The following is a 26,110-nucleotide window of genomic DNA, read 5'->3' on the forward strand; positions in this document are numbered from 1 at the left end:
ACATGCTGATTCTTTAAAATGTACCACTTTAGAATTATTCAAACCTTGACAATGGTTTATTTGAATACAGGCGGATCAAGATCTTAGATAAATATTTTGGTTAAAATGACTTCTTCAGGATCTAAATCAGTTTTATGTTAGGTGGCACTTGTCAAATGCTACTATAAAATGCCAAGGATGTATGCAGTAAACAATACACATCTTTAGAAATTTCCCTTCCCAACATCTTCTTAACTGTGCCAGGCAGAACACATTCTGTACAATTGATATTTCTTGAGATAGATGTTTGAGTTTATCATGGAAGGGCTGATCAATGTACTTACTTCCTGTGAATTTCTAGTTTTCATGAAGAAGCTTTGGTTCCGATAGGGACAGAGTAAAGGGGCAAAATAAGTGAACAAATAGTTAATCCCACTAGGGGATTGTAAGTAAAGAAAAAAGTATAGGAGATCCTGTATGTTAATGATTACTCAAGAAAGCAGGTTTGCTTAACCACAAAACCAAGCAGACTTGCTTAGCAGCAAAATCATGCAACAGAAGCATGAGACATGCCCCTAAACACTAAAAAAATGGTGACATGAGACCCACACCCTGCCCAGTGAGCTCAGTAAGTTAATGACCCCTAGGACATGCTCTGTGCACACAGTTTAAAAATAATGATTGAAATGTAACATTTCAAACTGAAAGGCACTCATTGTACTGACACCTGAAATAATTTTTCCATAGTGCTATGACAGTCCTAGCTTGATCATGTAGGGACAAGAAAACTACCCACCCCCTCAACCTGGAGGACAGAAGCTTGATGTCTACTCAAGAATGAGGAAGAAAATTGGTCTTTCCCCCTCCCTACTTTTCTTTTGACTATAAAACAATGCCCACTAAGTCTTGGGGCATTGCACCCTCTCGCCCACCAGCTTATAATCCTCACAAGCATCCAACTCTAATGAATCACTTCTTATCTATCACTTTGCCTCTCACTGAATTCTTTCTATGCTGAGACACAAAGGACCAGAGCTCAATGCCACCTAGTTATTTAGCGATTAGCCACCACTAATTAAATTTCAGAATTCTCATATTTTTAAGGTCTTGAGGAAACTAGAGATCAGTGAGGATTTTTGAGATGGGAATTAAACCAGAATATATTAAAATGTTGGAGGGACATTATGATCAGAGGAAAGAACAGCAGCTGATGAGACAATTTCTCTAGGAGATTGAGAACTCTGTTATTTGTCAAAATTTGAACATGTGATAAGCAACAGATACAATTTTAGCAAGGTGGTTTTTTTTTAATACAATATTCAGTGAAGATTAAAATGAGATCAATTGCTTTTAGAGAGCTCAAAATCAGACACAGGTAAAGTAAGAGAATCTTCTAGTAATTTTAAATCAGATATAATCAATCATAATTAATGGATTGATAATATTTTAGATTAGGATTATATTACTGAGGAAAAACTCTAAACATATGCTTGGAAGTTAAAGTGGATTTCTGGCTTCTACTCAAGATATCAAAAGCTAGAAGGTGTTGTTTTCACTTGAACATTAAGGAAATAAAATGGCATAATTTCTGAAAGCATAAATTTTCCTGAATCCATCAGAACCTGAGGTCTCAGGGCAACCAGCTATTTTGAAATACAGGGAGAGACAGGCACCGGCAAGATGTAGGCACTGGCTTTTCTAAGAGCATAGAAGAGGACAGACCTGCCATTCAAGTGGGTGAGTATAGTTTAGCCAATAGTTCTGGCTAACTGCCAAGGCCAAGTGGACTATTATTAGAATTTAGAAGCCCCTAAAATGCAGACACAAAGGGAACTGGCAGAGACTCACATATTGTTCTTTATGGACAATAAATAAACCTTCTTGTTCTAAGCACAAGATGAGGAAGAGATTGAACAAAGCCTCCCATGGGCTATAGGCCTCAAGGTGAGGCCACCTCCTCTCTGATAAAACCCTGTTTGGACCCTTCATGCAAAAGAGTGTTATTTATTTAAAGTGTTTCCTGAGAGGCAGGCATCTAACCTAACATACATCTTGGTACTGGCTGGGGTACGCTTTGGGAACGAAGGCTAGGGGGTGCCATCTTTGTGCTCTCCTTCTACTTCATTCCAGCTCCCCAGGATCTCCTAGAAAGAGGCTTGCACCCTTTTCTGTCACCCTGAGTTTCGTGGCTGCCTGCCACCCAGAGGACACTTGCATATTGCCTGGCTCTGGTAGCCAGTGAGGGTTATGCCTGTGGATTCCACAGGACCATAACCAGTGGAGAAAGTTCTTGAGCAGCTACTACTCCCAGGGTAAAGCAAGAGGCAACAGTCCCAGTGGTACAATCTTTCCCTGAAAGAGTCCTATTAACTTATCTTCATAGCTGGGGCCTGAGGGGGCAGGCTTCTGATTACACATACATCTAAGATCTCACTGTAATCCTTTTCAGAAACTCAGAGTGTGGATGCTCTTTGCACACTCCACCTGCTGTACTCCTGGGCCTCCAAGGTGGCGCTAGTGGTAAAGAACCAGCCTGCCAACGCAGGAGACAGGGGTTTGATCCCTGGGTCAGGAAGATTCCCTGGAGATGGAAATGGCAACCCACTCCAGTGTTCTTGCCTGGAAAATACAATGGACACAAGAGCCTGGCAGGCTACGTCCATGGGATCGCAAGAGTCAGACACGACTGAGCGACTAAATCACCACTCTATATCTGCTGTATTCCAGAAAGCCAGTATCTTCTGGAGGGGAGCTTTTATACATGTTTGGTGCCGCAATTATCATATCCAGTTTTTGTGATTGTCACCCAGGGGACACTTCATATTGTACTGGCTCTGGTGGCCAATGGGCTTTCATTCCTGGGTCCCCGGGGATGGTAATAATAAGAGAGACAATTCTTCACCACTTAGAGATCTCAAGACACTGCACAGAGAATAGACTGAAATATAGCTCCAGGTTCCTTGTGAAGGGTGTCTATTGGCTTGTCCTTGAGCTTTAACCTGAGGGGCAGGCTTCTGGTCTGGCACATTTAGAAGCCTACTGAGATAAACTCTGGGGAGGGAGGATGGTTGCTTCCATGTTTACACTCTCCTTCTCCCTCATTCCAATTGCTGGTATTTCCTGGAAACAATCATGTACACTCATCTGGGCCTCTAATTTTTACAACTGATGCCCAGGGGATATTTCTAGATCGCCTGGCTTTGTTGGTTAGCAGGATTTACACTTACAGTCACACAAGACTGTTTATATTTGCTATTAACAAGCCATCATCTGAGAGTATGACTTCCTAAACAAGGACATTCTCAGATAAACAACCTAACTTCACACTTCAAATAACTATAAAAACAAGAGCAAATGAAACCCAAAGTTAGTAGAAGAAAGGAAATGACATAAATCAGAGTGAATAAAAATAATAAATAAATATAAATAATATAATAAGTAAATGAAATAGAGAAGAAGAAGACAACTGAAAATCAATGAAACTAAAAATTAGATCTTTAAAGAGATAAACAAAATTAACAAAACTTTACCTAGTGTCAACAACAAAAAAAAAAACAAAAGGAGAGAACTCAAATATAATCAGAAATGAAAGAGGAAACATTACAACTAATCCCACAGAAATACAAACAATAATAAGAGACTATTACAATTAAATGCCAACAAATTGGACAATCTATCAGAAATAGATACATTCCCAGAAACAAGAAATCTACCAATATTGAATCATGAAGAAACAGAAAAGCTGAACAGACTGATTGCTAGTAAGGATACTGAATCAGCAATCAAAAATCTCCCAACAAACAAAAGTCCAGGCCAAACAGCTTCACTAAGGAATTATATCGAAACATTCAAAGAAGAATTAATACCAGTCCTTTTTCAACTCTTCAGAAAGTAGAACAGGAGGGAGCACTTTTAAACTCATTTATGAGGCCAGCATTACTCTGATCACAAAACCAGACAAGGATGCTACAAGAGAAGAAAATTACAGGCCAATATCCCTGATGAACACAGACACAAAAAATATCAACAAAGTATTAGCAAACCAAATTAAATAATATATTAAAAGGATCATATACCTTGATCAAGTAGAATTTATTCCAGGATGCAAAGATGGTTTAACATCTAAAAGTCAATGTGATGATTCACCTTGACAAAAATATTATCATCTCAATAAATACAGAAAAATCATTTTGACCAAATTCAATATTCATTGAGAATAAAGACTCTCAACAAAATAGGTATAGACGAAATGTACCTTAACATTACAAAGGTCTTATATGACAAACCCAGAGCTAGTGTCATTCTCAATGGTGAAAATCTAAAAACTTTAAAGATCAGGAAGAAGACAAGTATGCTCACTCTTGCTATTTTTTTTTTTTTCATTTATTTTTATTAGTTGGAGGCTAATTACTTTACAATATTGTAGTGGTTTTTGTCATACATTGACATGAATCAGCCATGGATTTACATGTATTCCCCATGCTGATCCCCCCTCCCACCTCCCTCTCCACCCGATTCCTCTGGGTCTTCCCAGTACACCAGGCCCAAGCACTTGTCTCATGCATCTAGCCTGGGCTGGTGATCTGTTTCACCCTAGATAATATACATGTTTCGATTCTGTTCTCTCGAAATATCCCACCCTCGCCTTCTCCCACAGAGTCCAAAATTCTGTTCTGTACATCTGTGTCTCTTTTTCTGTTTTGCATATAGGGTTATCGATACCATCTTTCTAAATTCCATGTATATGCGTTAGTATACTGTATTGGTCTTTATCTTTCTGGCTTACTTCACTCTGTATAATGGGCTCCAGTTTCATCCACCTCATTAGAACTGATTCAAATGAATTCTTTTTAATGGCTAAGTAATATTCCATGGTGTATATGTACCATAGCTTCCTTATCCATTCGTCTGCTGATGGACATCTAGGTTGCTTCCATGTCCTGGCTATTATAAACAGTGCTGCTATGAACATCGGGGTGCATGTGTCTCTTTCAGATCTGGTTTCCTCAGTGCGTATGCCCAGAAGTGGGATTGCTGGGGACATAGGCAAAACACTCTCCGACATAAATCACAGCAGGATCCTCTATGACTCTTGCTACTTTTATTCACCAAAGTATTGGAAGTCCTAGCCACAGCAGTTAATCAAGAAAAATAAGTAAAATGCATTCAAGTTGGAAAGGAAGAAGTAAAACAATCGCCTGTGGATGTGATGCTTTTACCTATAGAAAATCCTAAAGATTACATAAAAACCTATTAGAATAAATGAATTCAGTAAATTTGCAGGGTATAAATTCAATATACAAAATCATTTGTATTTTTGTACACTAACAACAAAATATCAGAAAGAGAGATTAAGAAAACAATCCCACTTACATTTGAAAGAATAAGACACCAAGAAATGAATTTAACCAAGGAGGTAAAAGAACTATTTACTAAAAATTGTGAGATAATAATGAAAATAAATAAAAAAGACAAAAGTAAATATGAAGATATCTCATGCTCATGGATTCAAAGAATGAATACAGTTAAGATGTCCATTATACCAAAAGCAATCTACAGATTCTGTGCAATCCATATCAAAGTTCCAATGGCATTTTTTAAAGAACTAGAACAATCCTCAAATCTATATGGAACCACAAAAAATCCTGAATAGTCAAAGAAATCTAGAAAAAGAAGAAGTAAAACTTTAAAAAATAAAAACAAAGTTGAAGGCATCATGCACCGTGATTCCGACTACTACAAAGCTATAGTAATTGAAACACCATGGTTTTGGCATAAAAAGAGACACATAGATTAGTGGAACGGAACCAAGAACCCAGAAACAAACCCATGCATATATGGTGAATTAATCTGTAACAGAAGAGGCAAGCATATACAGGGGTACATAACAATCTCTTCAATAAATGATGTTGGAAAATCTTGACAGTCATGCAGAGAATAATGAAACTGGAAATCTATTTTACATAATACACAAAAACTAACTGAAAATGGATTAAAAACTTGAATGTAAGAGCAGAAACTATACAACTCTTACATTAAAAATTGGTGGAAACCTCCTTGATGTTAGTCTTATCAGTTCAGTTCAGTCACTAAATCGTGTCTGACTCTGCGACCCAATGGACTGCAGCATGCCAGGCTTCCCTGTCCATCACCAAATCCCGGAGTTTACTCGAATTCGGTCCATTGAGTCGGTGATGCGATCCAACCATCTCACCCTCTGTCATCCCCTTCTCCTCCTGCCTTCAATCTTTCCCAGCATCAGTGTCTTTTCCAATGAGTCAGTTCTAAATATCAGGTGGCCAAAGTACTGGAGTTTCAGCTTCAGCATCAGCCCTTCCAATGAACACCCAGGACTGATCTCCTTTAGGATGGACTGGTTGGATTGCCTTGCAGTCCAAGGGACTCTCAAGTCTTTTCCAACACCACAGTTCAAAAGCATCAATTCTTTGGTGCTCAGCTTTCTTCATAGTCCAAGTCTCACCTCCATACATGACCACTGGAAAAACCATAGCCTTCACAAGACAGATCTTTGTTGACAAAGTAACATCTCTGCTTTTTAATATGCTGTCTAGGTTGGTCATAACTTTTCTTCCAAGGAGTAAGTGTCTTTTAATTTCATGGCTGCAGTCACCATCTGCAGTGATTTTGGAGCCCCCCAAAATAAAGTCAGCCACTGTTTCCACTGGTTTCTCCATCTATTTACCATGAAGTGATGGGACCCTAGGCCGTGATCTTAGTTTTCTGAGTGTTCAGTTTTAAGTCAACTTTTTTACTCTCCTCTTTCACTTTCATCAAGAGGCTCTTTAGTTCTTCTTCACTTTCTGCCATAAGTGTGGTGTCATCTGCATATCTAAGGTTATTGATATTTCTCCTGGCAATCTTGATTTCAGCTTGTGCGTCATCCAGCCCAGCGTTTCTCATGATGTACTCTGCATATAAGTAAAATAAGCAGGGTGACAATATACAGCCTTGACATACTCCCTTTCCTATTTGGAACCAGTCTGTTGGTCCATGTCCAGTTCTAACTGTTTCTTCCTGACCTGCATACTGATTTCTCAAGAGGCAAGTCAGGTGGTCTGGTATTCCCATCTCTTTCAGAATTTTTCAAGTTTATTGTGATCCACACAGTCAAAGACTTTGGCATAGTCAATAAAGCAGAAATAGATGTTTTTCTGGCACTCTCTTGCTTGTTGGATGATCCAATAGATGCTGGCAATTTGATCTCTGGTTCCTCTGCCTTTTCTAAAACCAGTTTGAACATGTGGAAGTTCATGGTTCACATATTGTTGTAGCCTGGCTTGGAGAATTTTGAGCATTGCCTTACTAGCTTGTGAGATGAGTGTAATTGTGCGGTAGTTTGAGCATTCTTTGGCATTGCCTTTCTTAGGGATTGGAATGAAAACTGACCTTTTCCAGTCCCGTGGCCACTGCTGAGTTTTCCAAATTTGCTGGCATATTGAGTGCAGCACTTTCACAACATCATCTTTTAGGAGTTGAAATAGTTGAAACTGGAATTCCATCACCTCCACTAGCTTTGTTCGTAGTGATGCTTCCTAAGGCCCACTTGACTTCATATTCCAGGGTATCTGGCTCTTGGTGAGTGATCACACCATCATGATTATCTGGGTTATGAAGATTTTTTTTGTACAGTTCTTCTGTGTATTCTTGTATTCTTCTGTGTATTCTTAGTCTTATAGAGATTTTTTTTTCCTGACCAGAATCCAAAGTCATTGGCAACAAAAGCCAAAATAAACAAATGGGATTATATGAAACTAAAGAGCTTCTGCACAGTTTGCAGAATAATATAAATAATCAGAAGTTTAATTATATCAATCTAAAAACCATCAACAAAATAAAAAGCCAGCCTACTGAATGGGATAAGATGTCTGCAAACCATATATCAGATAAGGGGTTAATACCCTGAATAAATAAAGAACTCTTACAATTAAATAAAAACCAAACAATCCAATTAAAATAATGGGAAGAGGGGCTTCCCTTGTAGCTTAGTGGTAAAGAATCTGCCTGCCAGTGCAGGAGAAAGGGGTTCAATCCATAGTCTGGGAAGATCCCACATGCCACGAAACAGCTAAGCCCATGTGCCACAACTATTGAGTCTGTGCTCTCGAGCCTGGGAGCAGAAACTACAGAGTCCTCATGCCACAGCTCCAGAGTTCTCATGCCGCAGCTACTGAAGCCCTTGTTCCCTGGGGGTCATACTCTACAGCAAGGAAGCCACCACGATGAGAAGCCTGTGGACCTCACCTAGAGAGGAGACCCCACTCACTGCAACTAGAGTAAAGCCCACGCAGCAATGAAGACCCAACACAACCAAAAAATAAATAAATAAATAAAATTTTTTTTTAATGAGAAGGGGATCTAAATACTGATTTTTTTTCTGAAGAAGACATACAGGTGGCCAACAGACATGTGAAGAGATACTTAGCATCACTGATCATCAGGTAAATGTAAATCAAAACCACAATAAGATACCACCTCATATCTGTTAGAATGGCTATTATCAAAAAGACAAGTGATAGTAAGTGTTGGTGAGAATGTAGATGAAAGGGAATCCTTGTGTACTGTTGATAATAATATAAATTCATGCAGCTACCCTGGAAAACAGTATGGGGGCTTGTAATAAGTTAAATGAGAACAAATATGTGATCCAGCAATTCCACTTCTGGGTATTTATCTGAAGAAAGGAAAAACACTGCCTCAAAATTATATATGTACCTCCATGATCCCTGCAGTATTATTTACACAAGACAAGATATGGAAAGAATCTAAGTGTCCATTGATGAATCATTAGATTAAGAAAATGTGGCCTATATATAAAGCAGAATATTCGGTTTTTATATTTTTATGTTTCTTTAAGAATTTCCAAGTTTCTACAGCTTGCTCCACAGGACCAGTCCATAGTGAAGCTGATCTTTCAGTTCAGTTGAGTTCAGTTCAGTTGCTCAGTCATGTCTGACTCTTTACGACTGCATAGACTGCAGCACGCCAGGCCTCCCTGTCCATCACCAACTCCCAGAGTTTACTCAAACTCATGTCCATTGAGTCAGTGATGCCACCCAATGATCTCATCCTCTGTTGTCCCCTTCTCCTCCTGCCTTCAATCTTTCCCAGCATCAAGGTGTTTTCAAATGAGTCAGTTCTTTGCATCAGGTGGCCAAAGTATTGGAGTTTCAGCTTCAGCATCAGTCCTTCCAATGAATATTCAGGACTGATTTCCTTTAGGATGGACTGGTTGGATCTCCTTTCAAAGTAAAAGAATAAAAGTAACCCCCTTCCCCAAAGAAAACACATATACCTTAATTTTTATGGCATGATTCCTTTCCAAGGGGTTTTCCTGGTGGCTCAGATGGTAAAGAATCTGCCTGCAAGGCAAGAGACCTGGGTTTGATCCCTGGGTCAGGAAGATTGCTTGGAGAAGGGAATGGCAATGCCCTCCTCTATTCTTACCTGGGAATCCCATGGAGAGAGTAGCCTGAAGGGCCACAGTCCATGAGGTCACAAAGAGTCGGACACACCTGAGTGACTAAGACTTTTCCTTTCCAAGAATTAACCTAGGAAGATTTACTGATCCCAACTAGCTGTAGCTTACAATTTGCTTTCCTCTGTGAATGAGGAATTGCATCTCAGCAGGCAACTAGCTTGTGTTTTGCAAAAGAAGGAAACATAAAATAATTAAGGAAATAGGAAGCTGCACGTATTCATTATTTCTGTAATTAGCTACATTCTGTGCTCTGAATTATGAATTTTTGAGAAGACCACATCACATTCCTTATGCTGCAGTAATAAAGGCACATTGTGGAGCCTTCCAGAAAAGAGGACAAAAAAAAAAAAAAATAACCACTGAGGTAAATGTCTCAGGGCTTGTTGACCACCTATCAGTTTCTTCTGCCTGTCAGAACCATAAAGCAGGATCCAGCCAGCACTTTCAACTTAGAGGTCGCTTAGAGTTCACTTCAACCTATGGAAAATTATAGCCATCTGTGAATTCAGTTTTGGTAACTTCACAGAAGTTTATAGTCATATTACAAAAAATACATTCTTTTTCTTTTAAAGCCTAAAGCAGAGATGGACACAGAGAACTACATTTCACTTTATCTTCTCTACTTATAATCATGTCTATCATTAATCTGGAAATAGATCTTATAACACTAGGAATTTGTTTTTATTTTTATATCAATGGATAAAAATCAGAAAACCTTGCTCAATTTTTTCCACCTATTATAGAATAAGCACTTTTTTTCTCTTCTACACTCATTAAAACGTGAGCTCTTTTTATCCCCAATGTGAACAACTCTGGCTTCTTATTTCCTATACATTTGTTCCTTACCAATATTGTAAAACATTGAGCAAGTGTTTATAGAGTGACAAAGACTCCTTGACCAAAGTCAAGCTCCTCTAAGCCCTCTTCTCAGCTAGTCTTCAGTCTACATCTGTAAGAACTGCAACCCAGAGCAAAAATGATTTCTCCCACCCTCACACTAAGAGGCAACAGACACTACCAACACCTCTATCAGCTCAAGGCTAAATTCTTATGATGATTACCTCAGCTTTCTCAAACGTCTGCCTGAGAAGGTTCAAAAACAATTTGCTGTTCATTCCAACTGAAACCTTGACTGCAGGCCCCTTTCCCTGAAGCATTTGCTTTGGAAATTGTAAATTCTTTTCTCTGTCTCTGAGATGTGTTGCATCTTCTTTAACCCAGGAATGTCTTTCTCAAGAACCTGAGAGCCATCCCCTTGAAATGTAATCATCAGTACAGACAGGAATCCTGTCTTCCCATCTCTGAAGGAGAATAACAGCCTAACCTCAGTAAGCACTGGTTAGCTGACACAGAATCATACCAAGCTGAACAATCCTACACCTGCTTTTTGCAATTTTTCTAATTTCCTTTCTCTACTTAAGCCTTGCTCATCCTTCCTCCATGTAGCTTCACATGTCCCTCTAAAAAGCTGAGTCACTTGAAGGCTCTCTCTCCTACTGCAGTGTGTTATGTTTAGTCCCTCAGTCGTGTCTGACTGCAACCCCACTGACTGTAGCCCACCAGGTTCCTCTGCCCAAGGGATTTCTCAGGCAAGAATACTGGAGTGGGGTTGCCATTTCCTTCTCCAAGGGATCTTCCCGACCCAGGGATCAAACACAAATCTCCTGCACTGCAGGCAGATAGTTTACCACTAAGCCACCAGGGAAGCCACTCCTACTGCAGCAGCACTGAATAAAATCTGTCTTGAAATTTAAAAAAGAAAATATCCCATGCAACTTTTTTTTTCCTTTAAGAAGAGTACTATATACTGAGACAGATACTGGGGTACTATGTTAAATAAAATAGATGTGGCCTATATCCTTAGGCGCCCAAGACTCTTTGGGGGCTGACTGGAAAAAAAAATTCTCATGTGAGTATAAAGTTACAAGTGTGATGATTGCTAGAAAGGAGTGGTAGCTGGTACCACAACAGCCTACAGCATGGAGATCTGATGAAATCAGAGAAATCAGAGGTATCCTTGAGGAACTGAAAGACTGCCAGAGTCTTAAGGGTGGAGTAGGAGTTAAGAAGATACAAAGGCGGAAGAGTATCCCATACACAGGAAATAGCACAAACAAGACTTGCTTAGGAGAGGTGCTTAGAAAGGATATAAAAGTTAAATGTGGATAAGGTGGCTCAAGCATGAATGCAAGGGTCCAAAGTGAAGTAGGGTGCAAGATAGTAAGGCCAATTCAATCAGGGATTCCTTTTCTATCTTTTTAATTATTACAGGAAATTAATACATATAAAGAAAGAGAAAATACCATAGTGAACTTCTAATGTATCTATCATCTAGCTTCAACAATTCAACCAAAAGCCAATCTTGTTTTATCGAGTCCTCACCTACATGTTTGGAAAATTTATCAGCAAGTGTGCATTTGTATTTGTATCTCCTGCTTCCCTTGGATAAGTGGTAATGATCATGGTATGGTAGTATACAGAGATATATCTTGTCCTTTTTACAGTATCCCAAAGGATAAATGAATCACTGTTTATTCAACAAGTCCTCTACAGATGGACACATGGTTGGTTTCCAGTCTTGCAGTTGTATAGTACTACAATTCACAGCCTGATTCATATATTTTTTTCATCTTTTTGGCTTGAATAACTTAAGGATAGAATAATAGAGGTGGATTGCCAGGTAAAAACATGTATAAGAGGTGTTCCTAGATATTATTACTAAGTTCTCCATAGGTAAGGTAACAGTTTGCATTCTAAAAATATATAACATAACTTGGTTTTGTTTTATTTTTCTTTTGAAGAAAATGTCTGATTTTGGGATCTTTGCCAATCTGAAAGATAAGTAATCTATCACTATCTCAACAGATTGGAGAGTGGTAAGAAAGCAAACCCTGGACCAATTGAAAGATATAGTCAAAGTGATAACTGGAACAAAACTGGAGTCACAATATATTCAGGATGGAAAATGACAGGACTGAGTGTAAGTTCAAATTCAGAAATAGAAGAAAGGGAATACCAGAATGACTTTTAAAAGAACTGTAACAAAGTTAGGGTATTTTTCTTGTATTTTCCTCTCCCATCCCTGCCCTGTAAAGAACAATTTTTGTATGCTTCCCTCTCTCTACATAGAACAGTCTTTTAATCATGAAACTATTTTGAGTGAAAGTTTTAAAAACATATTTGCCGAGACGTGGATGGACCTAGAAACTGTCATACAGAGTGACTTAAATCACAAAGAGAAAAACAAATATTATATATTAATGCATATATGTGGAATCTAGAAAAATGGTACAGATAAAGCTATTTGCAAAGCAGAAATAGAGACACAGAAATTGAGGACAAATGTATGTACCTCAAGGGTGGAATTGGGTGTGGGATGAATTGGGAGACTGGGATACACACTACTATTATTAAATAGATAATTAATGAGAATCTACTGTATAGCACAGGGAACTCAGTGTTTTGGGGTGACCTAAAAGAGAAGGAGATACAAAAAAGAGGGGATGTGTGTATACATATGTCTGATTCACTTTGCTGTACAGAAGAATTTAAAAGATTTTAAAGCAATTATATTCCAATAATTTTTTTAAATATATGAAAATATATTTACTAAGGCAAACTGCACTAAAGAGATTTGAATGGGTCAAGATAAACATCTATCATTTGAAACATGCTCAAGATTTTGCTCTATGAGGCAAATTCCCATCTGGGGAGACTTCCTTCTCCTTTATTCCTAACTGAGCCAAACAGGAAACAAAAATCCATAAAGCCCTTAAAGTCCAATAGACTGCTGGAGCGTTTCATTAATTAACTCTGATTCTCTGGGTAGAAATACTGCAGTGCAGGTTGAATTATTTGTAATTGTTTCTAACTTCACCTCTCTCTTCCCATCTCAACACTGTCAGTCCATTCTAAGTTCAGTTTGCTCGTCACCAGCTGATAATCACCTGTTTGGCGGTACCGTTCCCCGTCAACATGGCTCTTCTCTCTGCTCATCACCAATCCAAACCCTAACTGTACTCCAGAGCTTATATTCTTAAGATTCCCCTGTACCGTTATCAACTTCTCTATATAGTCTTAGCACCCACATGAGCCTTCCTTTTTCTGAGTACAAGATGTGCCCAAAAGAGTAGAGAGGAGCTGGTTGAGTTGAGTGGGAGAGGGAGATTAGAGTCCAGGGGACAAAAAGAATGAATTTAATTAGAAAAAAGAAGACCTGGGCTTTTTGGTTTTTGTTTTTTCCTTGAATCTGAAGCTAATTTAACTTGAAACAATCATGTAACTTTACTGAGCCTCAGTTTCCACATGTGTAAAATATAAAGAATAATATTTGCTCTGGTCCTTCATGGAACAAATTTTAAAGAAAAATTACGGATATATAGTCAAATAGTACACATAGTAAATAACTGAGGACAATCAACCACATTTTTATGTGCCTGTCTAGAACCTGTTTTTTTAAGATAAACGGGTACGTTCATAAAGTTCATTTTGTAGTCCATACTTTAAAACATATATTTTTCAATGAATACAATTTTAGAAGGTACATTCTGATAAAAAAAAAAATCGAATCTGAACTGTATTAGGAATACTATACACACACACAGAATGTATACATGCCTACATAATATGTATTAAAGGCATGTGGTTGTGCATGTGTGAATGTGTATATATGTATAGTATAGTAACTTATCTATACAGTAAAATTGTAGAAAACACTGTTAAACAAGTAGGCACTAGACGTTGAAAGTTAATACAATGATATGTAATCAGAATATCTTTTAAATTCTGATTAGTGATACTTGAAGAAAAATGAATTTAATTAGAGGAAGTGCAGGAAATAGATACTTTTATAGAGATTCTGAAGGGGATATCTAAACACTTAAATGCATTTTAGAACTTTACAGCATACATTCATAATTATGCATCACACTAGTCTTTTTCATGTCTGGATGAATGTGGAGTAGCAAAATGAGAGAGGGTTCCCCCCCCCCAATATATTAGCAAAAAGTAGGAGGAAAAAAAGGCCAAAAAAAAAAAAAAGTAATAGCTACCACCTATTGAGGGATTAATAAGAGACAGGTAAGTGTTTTTCTTAAACTAAGTATTAGTTGGTTTGCTCTTGTTTATGGTCAAATTTTCTATCAAAGGATAATATACATATTATTAAATGCACAAATTATAAGTGTTCACCTTGACACATTTTTATGATTTGAACACACCTGGTGTGTAACAAGCATCTAGAGAAACAGGCAGACATTTACTCCAAGAAGCCTTCCTCAGTCACCCTTCCAGTCAAAAACCCTGTGCCCTGGGTAAACACTGTCCTGACTTCTAAAACCATAGGGTAATTAGACTTGTTTTTGAATGTTATATAAATGCAAGCACACAGTATGCACTCTTTTGTGCCTGGCTTCTTTTCTATGTTGTGTACACGTGACAGCCATCTGTGATTTTGTATGCAGTTGCCATATGTTCATTTTATTGCTGGACAAATGTGGCCTCTCTGATGAAGTGTCTGCCCAAGTCTTTTTGATTTTTGTATTGAGTTGTCTGTCTGTTACATGTTGATTTATATAATTTTTTTAAATAACCTGGGTATGACTCCAGGGAATTATTTTTTCCTACTTCATAGCTTGCATTTCACTTTGCTCCTGGTATCTATTATCATTAAGAAAGTAGAATTCCCATTACATGTTTATTTTATGTAAGCTTCATTACGTTAAAAATAGAACCATTGGCTACTATCTATGCCTTGTGTAGTTTTTCCCTGTTTAAGAAATTTTGTATACACCAAGGTTATGAAGATGTTTTGCTGCGTTTCCTTTGGAAACTTTCTTCCTTCCTTTTCTATTTCTTTATCTCTTCATTCATCTACCTTTTCTCACTTAGATAGGCAAATTTCTGGAATCTATTTTTGTTCATGGTGTGATGTCAGGGGCTAGAGTTCATACTTTTCCATACTGGAACTTGTGTTACTTTTACATTGCTACTTTAACACATTATCACAAGCTTAATGGCTTAGAACAACACAGCTTATTATCTTATAACTATCTAGGTCAGAGGTCTGACATGAGTCTCACCCAGCTAAAATCAAGTGGTTGCAGGGCGGTATTTTCTTCTGGTATTTTCTAGGGGGAAATCCATTTTCTTGCCTTTTTCATCTCTAGAAGTCATTCGCATTCCTTGGTTCATCCGCTTCTTCCATTTTCAAAGCCAGCAATAATGAAACAAATTCTGTAGCTGAATCATACTCTGACTCTAACCTCCTCTTCTTCCTCCTTCTACTTTTAAGAACTGTTTCAATTACTCTGGGGGCTTCCCCCATAGTTCAGTCAGTAAAGAACCTGCCTGCAATGCAGAAGACCCAGTTTTGATTCCTGAGTCTGGAAGACACCCCGGAAAGAGAAATGGCAGCCCACTCCAGTATTCTTGCCTGGAGAATGCCATGGACAGAGGATTATGGCTGGCTATAGTCCATCTGTCGCAAAGAGTTGAATGCGACTGAACACAGCACTTGATTTTTTAATGAAATTATAAATTGTAGCCCTTTAAAGAAACTGGAAAGTTTTATTTATCTTGTATCTTGAATGTTGCTACATGAACTTATTCTTATAATTTATCTGTAGGCTCATTTTGATTTTGTATGTACACTATTATGTTGTCTGAACAAATAGTTTTATTTCTTCTAGTTTGATATTTTACCTTTCAGGTTTTTGTGTGTGTGTGTTGACTGTCCATTTATAGATCTTCTCTAAAGAAATGACTTTTCAAATTCTTTGACCATTTCTGGGCTAGTTGTCTTTTTATTATTGACTTGTAAGAGTTCTGTATATATTTTAATACAACTTTCAGATTCATTATTTCCATAAGAATATAACAACTTTTTGGCTATGGTTTTTCCAGTGGTCATGTATGGATGTGAGAGTTGGACTCTGAAGAAAGCTGAGTGCCAAAAAATTGATGCTTTTGAACAGTGGTGCTGGAGAAGACTCTTGAGAGTCCCTTGGACTGCAAGGAGATCCAACCAGTCCATCCTAAAGGAGATCAGTCCTGGGTGTTCATTGGAAGGACTGATGAAGCTGAAACTCCAATACTTTGGCCACCTCATGGACTCATTGGAAAAGACCCTGATGCTGGGAGGGATTGGGGGCAGGAGGAGAAGGGGACAACAGAGGATGAGATGGCTGGGTGGTATCACCGACTCGATGAACTTGAGTTTGAGTAAACTCCCGGAATTGGTGATCGACAGGGACGGGACGCCTGGCGTGCTGCCATTCATGGGGTTGCAAAGAGTTGGACATGACTGAGCGACTGAACTGAACTGAACTGTCTGTTGCTCTGTATCTGCATCTTTTCTGAGTCATTTATTAGTGCTAATAGTTTTTTGTGGATTCTTCTGGGGTTCTCTATGCATGAAATGATGTTATTTGCAAATAGTGATTTTTACTTATTCTTTTTCGATCTGAATCACCTTTTATCCCCTTGCTAACCAATGTGGTTACAACCTCCAGTTCCAAGTTGAATAGAAGCAGTGAGAATAAACATCTGTGTCCTGTTCCTGATTCCAGAAGGACAGCTTTCAGATATTCACACTTAAGTCTGATGATAGCATGGATTTTTCATAGAAGTCCATTTTTAAGTCAAAGAAATTCCATTTCCCCCCACAATTGTTGAGTGATTTTTTTTAATCATGAAAGGGAGTTGAATTTTATCAAATATCTTGTATGCATCTATTGAAATGATCACATAAAATTATCTTTTCCTTTATTAATGTGATATATCACTTTGATTGATTTTCATATGTTGAACTAATCTTGCATTCCAGGTATAAATCCCATTGGATTATTGTGCGAGATCTTTTTTCATATGCTGAGGTGTTCTTTTCTAATTTATGCATTCAAGACTAATTTTTCTGTTAAGGGCTTTTTAAACCACATCCCATAAGATTTGATGAGTACTGTCATCACAAAGTATTTAAAAATATTTCCTAATTTCTATTTTTATTTCTTATTGGAAGTTTTGGTTATTCAGATGTGTTCTGATTAATTTCTAAATATTTAAGGATTTTAAATTTAATTCAAAATTTTTGGTTTTACTAATTTTTATATAATTCTGCCTAGTTTAAAAAAACTATTCTGTATGATTTAAAACTTGATATTTGTTGTAAATTGATTAAATGACATCAGTTGGTAAATACTGATAAATATTCCATGTAGACTTAAAACATGTCTCAGTGCTGTTTATATGCATGTGATCAATTTTGTAAGATGTGTTGCAAAAAGCTTTGCTATTACTACTGTTTTTGTTCTATTATTGAGATATATTAAAAATTTTTAATAATGATAATTGATCTGACTAGTTCTCTTTCCTTTTGCCAGGTTCTTTTGCTCATTCTGTACTTTGGAGTTACGTTAATTTTGTGGGTGTATGTATATAGATTGTCATTTAGCACAATGAAATGTTCCCCTTAAGCTCTGGTAATTCTTTTTTTAAATTTTACATTGTTTGATATTAGTTCTCATTTGTTTAGGATTTACACAATATACTTTCTAATGTATTTCATTTTTATCTGTGTTCATGTTATTTAAACTGTGTCTCTTGTAAGGAGCATTGCATGATTTAACTCTGACCTGACAAACTTAATATTTTAAACAGAATATTTAGTCCATGAAGATGCATATGACCACTTAAATATTTGGGCTTAAATAAATCATTCTACTCACCATTTTCTATTTAAGTCAACTATCTCATGTTACTTTTCTTGCCATTTGAAAATTAATCTATTATCGTTTTACTCACTGATTTTTCCATTTTCATTTTGTCACTTGTTACACATTATAAATTATTTTTAATTACTCTAGATATGCTACTATGTGTTATTATTAGCATTTATCATAAATTCATGTTTTTCCACTTTCCAGACAAAATACCTTAAAAACTCATATATGATTTAGCCCTTCATACCTTTTATGGTGTTGCTATCATATTTAAATTTTACATATTTAAAACTCCAAAACACATTATCGTTGTTGTTTTAGGTTTCCACTATTCATTTAGTGTTGTATATATTTGCCCTTTCTTGTGTTCTTCATCTCCTCCTGTATTTTCACACTTCTGAGTTTATTTTTGTTCCACCTGAAGATATTCCTTTGTTTCATTGTGAACCTGGCAACCTTTTATTTTTTGAATGCCAGACATTTCATATTGAAAATGAGAGAGATGCAGGATGGGGGAATCTTTTTCCAGGCATGAGTTAGTTTTGTTCTTGACAGGAAGTTAGACTAGAGGTGCAAGCACCTGAATACAACCAGGAATGGCAATTTTTCATGACTGAGGTTTACTCTTGTAAAGCCCTGCTCTATTTTGATGTGTTCTATGGCTTAGTTCTTCAGAGTCTTCAACTGAAAGCCGGAGTATCTACACAGCCCCTCTTTTTGGGAAATCTGAATTCCAATTATAAGGCTGACATCTCAACTTACCTTCTCCTTTTTCCTTGGTTTTCATACTGCTGCTTTGTGCACTTTAGGAAGAGGCAAACTCATTGAGGGGAAGTCATACACAATATTGGATAAATTTCTTTGTGGTTCTATACTTTCTCTGAAAACTGGGCCTCTCAATCCTGGATGCCTACGTTGCTCTTCAGTGTCTTCATATGCTGTTTCTTTTTATTTCCCTTAATTTATGTAACTGTTCTTAGCAGGAAGGTTAAGGTTTTAAGCTGCTCCATCATAACCCAAAGTGGAATTATTTCTCTCATTACCTCATACATTATTCTAAAAATGTTTGTTATTACTCTCATTTTAGAAAATTGGTTCTAAAAAAGTTATGTAACATTTAAGGTCATACTAGTGAATGGTGAAGCTATGCTTATTTTTCTGATTCTTGAAATTGTGTTAATTAGGAAGCAATATTATAAGGTGAAATACAGAGAGATTCTGGAGAAAACTGAGAATATGATACATGCTAGGAAGAAAGAAATGGTAGAGAAACACAAGGTCCCTGAAGCAGTCAGCAACTGAAACCTAGGTCCATCACAACTCAGTGGCCATGTCAGCAGGAACAGACGGTATTTAAGTATTGAATCTTAAGATGCTCCCAAATAAGATGATCACAATTTAGGCAACGCTAATATGACTTCTTCACTCAGATACATTATAAATTTCTTAAAAATATAAATTACCTACTCTGTTTCTATCACCACTAATTAAACCAAAGGCAACATTGTGTGAACCACTGATAACTGCTGAATAATAATAAATTTAACTAAACTACAGTGGTAGACTTGCCCCTTTTCTAGTCTACACTCTAAAAAATAAGTATGTAATCTGGTTATTGTTTTAATCATGCATGCTATGTCTAAATACAATGCACAGAATGTCTACCAGGTGCAGAAGAATTCTGAATAGGTTTTCTTATGAAAATTCCAAACAGATTTCCTGGATTTTAAGTTTCATGATAGTAGTATCTCAGGGTTGTCTTACTTTAGATGTCCACAGTGAATTTCAAGTTATATCAGAGAGTTAACTGTTAATGGACACACAACTTCATGTATATATAACCCTTACCTAGAGGAAGAAAAGGTAACAGCCTGAGCATAGGTGGTGACTGTGGATGTGGAAAGACAGCATAAACTCTTGAAATACTTGATCCCTGTTCCTCCAAAGAACTCCTAACTGCCAAGTTTTACTACATAAATCATCATCAAAGGAGACAGACTTACTCCTCCTCTTAAAATGATGCCAAATCACCTCTGAAAGTTAACATCTTATTGATTAAATGCATTTTGCCAAGAGTGGGCTTGTTAGCTCATTTAAGAACTTAATATATCTTTACTTAGTAATCGCTCCTTGAAGGTGAGTACAGTTTATAAATTGAGCACATACAATATGGTTCCTGCCTTCATGGAGCTCACAACCTACAATTAGGTCAATAAAAACAGCTGCAGCATAGCATAACAGAAAAGAATTTCAGTTTCATTTTGCAATAAAGCTCCTTTGAATAAAATTCTAGTTTCACTTCTTACTAATAGTTTGAGTTGATATAATTTAGTTAATTTCTCTAAACTTCTATTACATCCTCTGCTAACTAAGGATTATTATGTCACTTGGGGTTGTTTTGAGATAAAATATTTAAAGTACTTAACATTTTCTACTTGATGGCAGATACCATATATAATGCATGTAAAAATTATTTTAATTAAATCTTAGAAATTAAAAAAAAATTCAATAAAATAGGTAATATCAGACATCCAGAGATTTAAATTGTCACCACTGAGAGAGTACATCAAGTCAAAAATTTAGATACAATAAAAAAGACATATTTCAGGACTTTCTGTCCTATTCCAATGATCTATATATCTGTTTTTGTGTCAATGTAATACTGTTTTGATTATTATAGCCTTGTAGTATACAGTCTGAGGTCAAGGAGCCTGGTTCCTCCAGCACCTATAGTCAACTGATCTATGATAAAGGAGGCAAGAAAATATACCAGTGAAAGGACACACTCTTCAGTAACTGGTGCTGGTACAATTTGGCAGCTAGATGTAAAAGAATGAAATTAGAAGATTCCTTAACACTACAGATAAAAATAAACTCAAAGTGGATTAAAGACCTAACTATAAGACTGGATGGAGAAGGCAATGGCAACCCACTCCAGTATTCTTGCCTGGAAAATCCCATGGATGGAGGAGCCTGGTAGGCTGCAGTCCATGGGGTTGCTAAGAGTCGGACATGACTGAGCAACTTCACTTTCACTTTCACTTATAAGACCGGATAGTATAAAACTCAGAGGAAAAAATAGGCAGAACAATCTCTTACATAAATTGCAGCTTCTCTTTTTTGATCATCCTCCTAGAGTAATGAAAATAAAACAAAAACAAATGGGACCTAAGCAAACTTATAAACTTTTGCATAGCAAAGGAAGCCATGAACAAAATGAAAATACAACCCACAGAATGGAAGAAAATATTCACAAATGAAATGAACAACAAGGGATTAATCTCAAAATATACAAACAGCTCATGCAGGTCAATACGAAAAACCAAAAACAAACAAACAACAACAAAAAACCACAACCCAACCAAAGAAATGGCAGAAGATCGAAATAGACATTTCTCCAAAGAAGACATACAGATGGCCAAAAAACACATGAAAAGATCCTCAACATCACTAATTATTAGAGAAATGCAAATCAAAAGTACAATTAGATATTTCCTCACACTGGTCAGAATGGCCATCATCAAAAAATCCACAAACAATAAATACTGGACAGGGTGTGGAGAAAAGGGACCACTGCTACATTGTTGGTGGGAATGTAGAGTAGTATGGAATGTAGTATGGAAGTTCCTTAAAAACTAAATGTAGGGGGGAGGAGCCAAGATGGCGGAGGAGTAGGACGGGGAGACCACTTTCTCTCCTACAAATTCATCAAAAGAATAATTGAACGCAGAGCAAACTTCACGAAACAACTTCTGATCGCTAGCTGAGGTCATCAGGCGCCCAGAAAAGCAGCCCATTGTCTTTGAAAGGAGGTAGGACAAAATATAAAAGATAAAAAGTGAGACAAAAGAGCTAAGGACGGAGATCCGTCCAGGGAAGGGAGTCTTAGGCGGCATTGCTTGGGGTAAGGTCCGGGCCTGAGTGCCCTGAGGACAATCGGAGGGAGCTTCTGTGAGTTGCCAACTTGAACTGTGGGAGAGCAAAAGAGAGAGAGAAAATTAACCAGCCCGAACACACTGCCGGCCGTTCGCAGAACAAAGGGACCGAGAAAGTGCAGAGAAGAGCTCGCAGGCTGCAGACCGGCCCAGCCCGGCCGGAGGCAGGAGGCAGGGGGGAGGGGAAGGGGGCAGGCTCGGCCCCAAGGACTGCATCCCCTGCCGCACTGCAAACAGGCCTCCAGTACTGATCAAAGACCTCCTGAGATTCTGGATGGTCTACATCCACTGGGAGGGTCGCGGCAAGACACAGGGCGCAGGCACCCGACTGGCGCGGGCGGGGACTGGGGCTGGGGACGCGGAGGGGAGTGGGCGCGCCGCACCCGGGGAGATAGCGCCCGTCAAGCCCCTGGCTGCCTGGACCGCGCTGACAGGGAAGGCACAAAGAGCAGGGGCAGCTTTTTGTTCCGCGCTTTTGTGGAACACGGGAGGGCTGGAGCCGCGTGCAGCGCGGGGCGCGCTCCATATAGAGCAGCCGGGAGCCTGAGCAGCGCAGACGGAGAAAGCAGTGCCAGCCCCTCCCCGCAGCGCCAGCCCCTCCCCGCAGCACCAGCCCCTCCCCGCAGAGCGACGGAACTAGCTACCTGAATAAGAGTCCACCTCCGCCCGCCTGTGTCAGGGCGGAAATGAGGCTCTGAAGAGACCGGCAAACAGAAGCGAAATAAACAAAGGGAACTGCTTCAGAAGGGACCGGTGCAACAGATTAAAATCCCTGTAGAAAACACCTACTACACCGGAAGGGGCCTGTAGATATCGAGAAGTGTAAGCTGAAACGAGGAGCTATCTGAAACTGAGCCGAACCCACACTGACCACAACAGCTCCAGAGAAATTCCTAGATATATTTTTACTTTTTTTTTTTTCAAGTAAGAAAAAAAAAATTTTTTTAATTATTTTTTATTTTTTTATTTTTCTCTTTTAATTTCCTTTAAAATTCCCTATTACTCCCCCATTACTCCTTAACTTTCATTTTCATAGATTTTTACGATTTTTTTAATTAGGGAAAAAAAATTTTTTTTTCTTTTTTTTTTCTTTCCTTTTTCTCTTCTATTTTCTATTTTTCTTTTTCTCTTATTTCTTTTAAAGTCCTCTAGTACTCCTCTACTACTCCTTAATTTTTATTTTCAATAAACTATAACCTTACCAAAAAAAAAAAAAAAGAAGAGAAGCCCTATTTTTAAACCGAACTTCATATATATTTCTAAAATTGTTTTTGTGTGTTTTGGTTTTCGTTTTTAATATAGTATTTTTAAGAGTCTAACCTCCACTCTAAATTTTTAATTTTTGTTTTTCAGTATATGATATAAATTGTGAACATTTAAGAATCCAATATTCAGTTCCCATTTTTATTCAGGAGTGTGTTGATTATTCTCTCCCAATCTTGACTCTCTGTTTTCTACCTCAGAACACCTCCATTTCCTCCTTTCCCCTTCTCTTCCCAACCCAATTCTGTGAATCTTTGTAGGTGTCTGGGCTACGGAGAACACTCTGGGAACAGACAACTGTGTAGATCTGTCTCTCTCCTCTTGAGTCCCCCTTTTTCTCCTCCTGCTCATCTCTATCTCCCTCCTCCCTCTCCTCTTCTTCATGTAACTCTGTGAACCTCTCTGGGTATCCCTAACGGGGGAGAATCTTTTCGCCATTAACCTAGAAGTTTTATTATCAGTGCTGTATAGTTGGAGAAGTCCTGAGACTACAGGAAGAATAAAACTGAAATCCAGAGGCAGGAGACTTAAACCCAAAACCTGAGAACACCAGAAAACTCCTGACTACATGGAACTTTAAGTAATAAGTGACCGTCCAAAAGCCTCCATACCTACACTGAAACCAACCACCACCCAAGAGCCAATAAGTTTTAGAGCAAGACATACCATGCAAATTCTCCAGCAACGCAGGAACATAGCCCTGAACATCAACATACAGGCTGCCCAAGGTCACACCTAACACATAGACCCATCTCAAAACTCATTACTGGGCACTCCATTGCTCTCCAAAGAGAAGAAATCAAGTTCCACGCACCAGAACACTGACGCAAGCTTCCCTAACCAGGAAACCTTGACAAGCCAATCGTCTAACCCCACCCACTGGGTTAATCCTCCACAATAAAAAGGAACCACAGACCTCTAGAATACAGAAAGCCCACTCCAAACACAGCAATCTAAACAAGATGAAAAGGCAAAGAAATACCCAACAGGTAAAGGAACATGAAAAATGCCCACCAAGTCAAACAAAAGAGGACGAGATAGGGAATCTACCTGAAAAAGAATTTAGAATAATGATAATAAAAATGATCCAAAATCTTGAAAACAAAATGGAGTTACAGATAAATAGCCTGGAGACAAAGATTGAAAAGATGCAAGAAATGTTTAATAAAGACCTAGAAGAAATAAAAAAGAGTCAATTAAAAATGAATAATGCAATGAATGAGATCAAAAACACTCTGGAGGGAACCAAGAGTAGAATAATGGAGACAGAAGATAGGATAAGTGAGGTAGAAGATAAAATGGTGGAAATAAATGAAGCAGAGAGGAAAAAAGAAAAAAGGATCAAAAGAAATGAGGACAACCTCAGGGACCTCTGGGACAATGTGAAACACCCCAACATTCGAATCATAGGAGTCCCAGAAGAAGAAGACAAAAAGAAAGGCCATGAGAAAATACTCGAGGAGATAATAGCTGAAAACTTCCCTAAAATGGGGAAGGAAATAGCCACTCAAGTCCAAGAAACCCAGAGAGTCCCAAACAGGATAAACCCAAGGCGAAACACCCCAAGACACATATTTATCAAATTAACAAAGATCAAACACAAAGAACAAATACTAAAAGCAGCAAGGGAGAAACAACAAATAAAAAACAAAGGGATTCCCATAAGGATAACAGCTGATCCATCAATAGAAACCCTCCAGGCCAGAAGGGAATGGCAGGACATACTGAAAGTAATGAAAGAGAATAACCTACAACCTAGATTACTGTATCCAGCAAGGATCTCATTCAGCTATGAAGGAGAATTCAAAAGCTTTACAGATAAGCAAAAGCTGAGAGAATTCAGCACCACCAAACCAGCTCTTCAACAAGTGCTAAAGGATCTTCTCTAGACAGGAAATGCAGAAAGGTTGTATAAACGTGAACCTAAAACAACAAAGTAAATGGCAACGGGACCACACCTATCAATAATTACCTTAAATGTAAATGGATTGAATGCCCCAACCAAAAGACAAAGATTGGCTGAATGGATACAAAAACAAGACCCCTATATATGCTGTCTACAAGAGACCCACCTCAAAACAAGAGACACATACAGACTAAAAGTGAAGGGCTGGAAAAGAATATTTCACACAAATGGAGACCAAAAGAAAGCAGGAGTCGCAATACTCATATCAGATAAAATAGACTTTCAAATAAAGGATGTGAAAAGAGACAAAGAAGGACACTACATAATGATCAAAGGATCAATCCAAGAAGAAGATATAACAATTATAAATATATATGCACTCAACATAGGAGCACCGCAATATGTACGGCAAATGCTAACGAGTATGAAAGAGGAAATTAATAGTAACACAATAATAGTGGGAGACTTTAATACCCCACTCACAACTATGGATAGATCAACTAAACAGAAAATTAACAAGGAAACACAAACCTTAAATGACACAATGGACCAGCTAGACCTAATTGATATCTATAGGACATTTCACCCCAAAACAATCAACTACACCTTTTTCTCAAGTGCACACGGAACCTTCTCCAGAATAGATCACATCCTGGGCCATAAATCTGGTCTTGGAAAATTCAAAAAAGTTGAAATCATCCCAGTCATCTTTTCTGACCACATTGCAGTAAGATTAGATCTCAATTACAGGAAAAAAATAGTTAAAAATTCAAACATATGGAGGCTAAATAACACGCTTCTGAATAACCAA

This window comes from Cervus elaphus, chromosome 9, assembly GCF_910594005.1.
Source record: "Cervus elaphus chromosome 9, mCerEla1.1, whole genome shotgun sequence".
Lineage (NCBI taxonomy): Eukaryota > Metazoa > Chordata > Mammalia > Artiodactyla > Cervidae > Cervus > Cervus elaphus.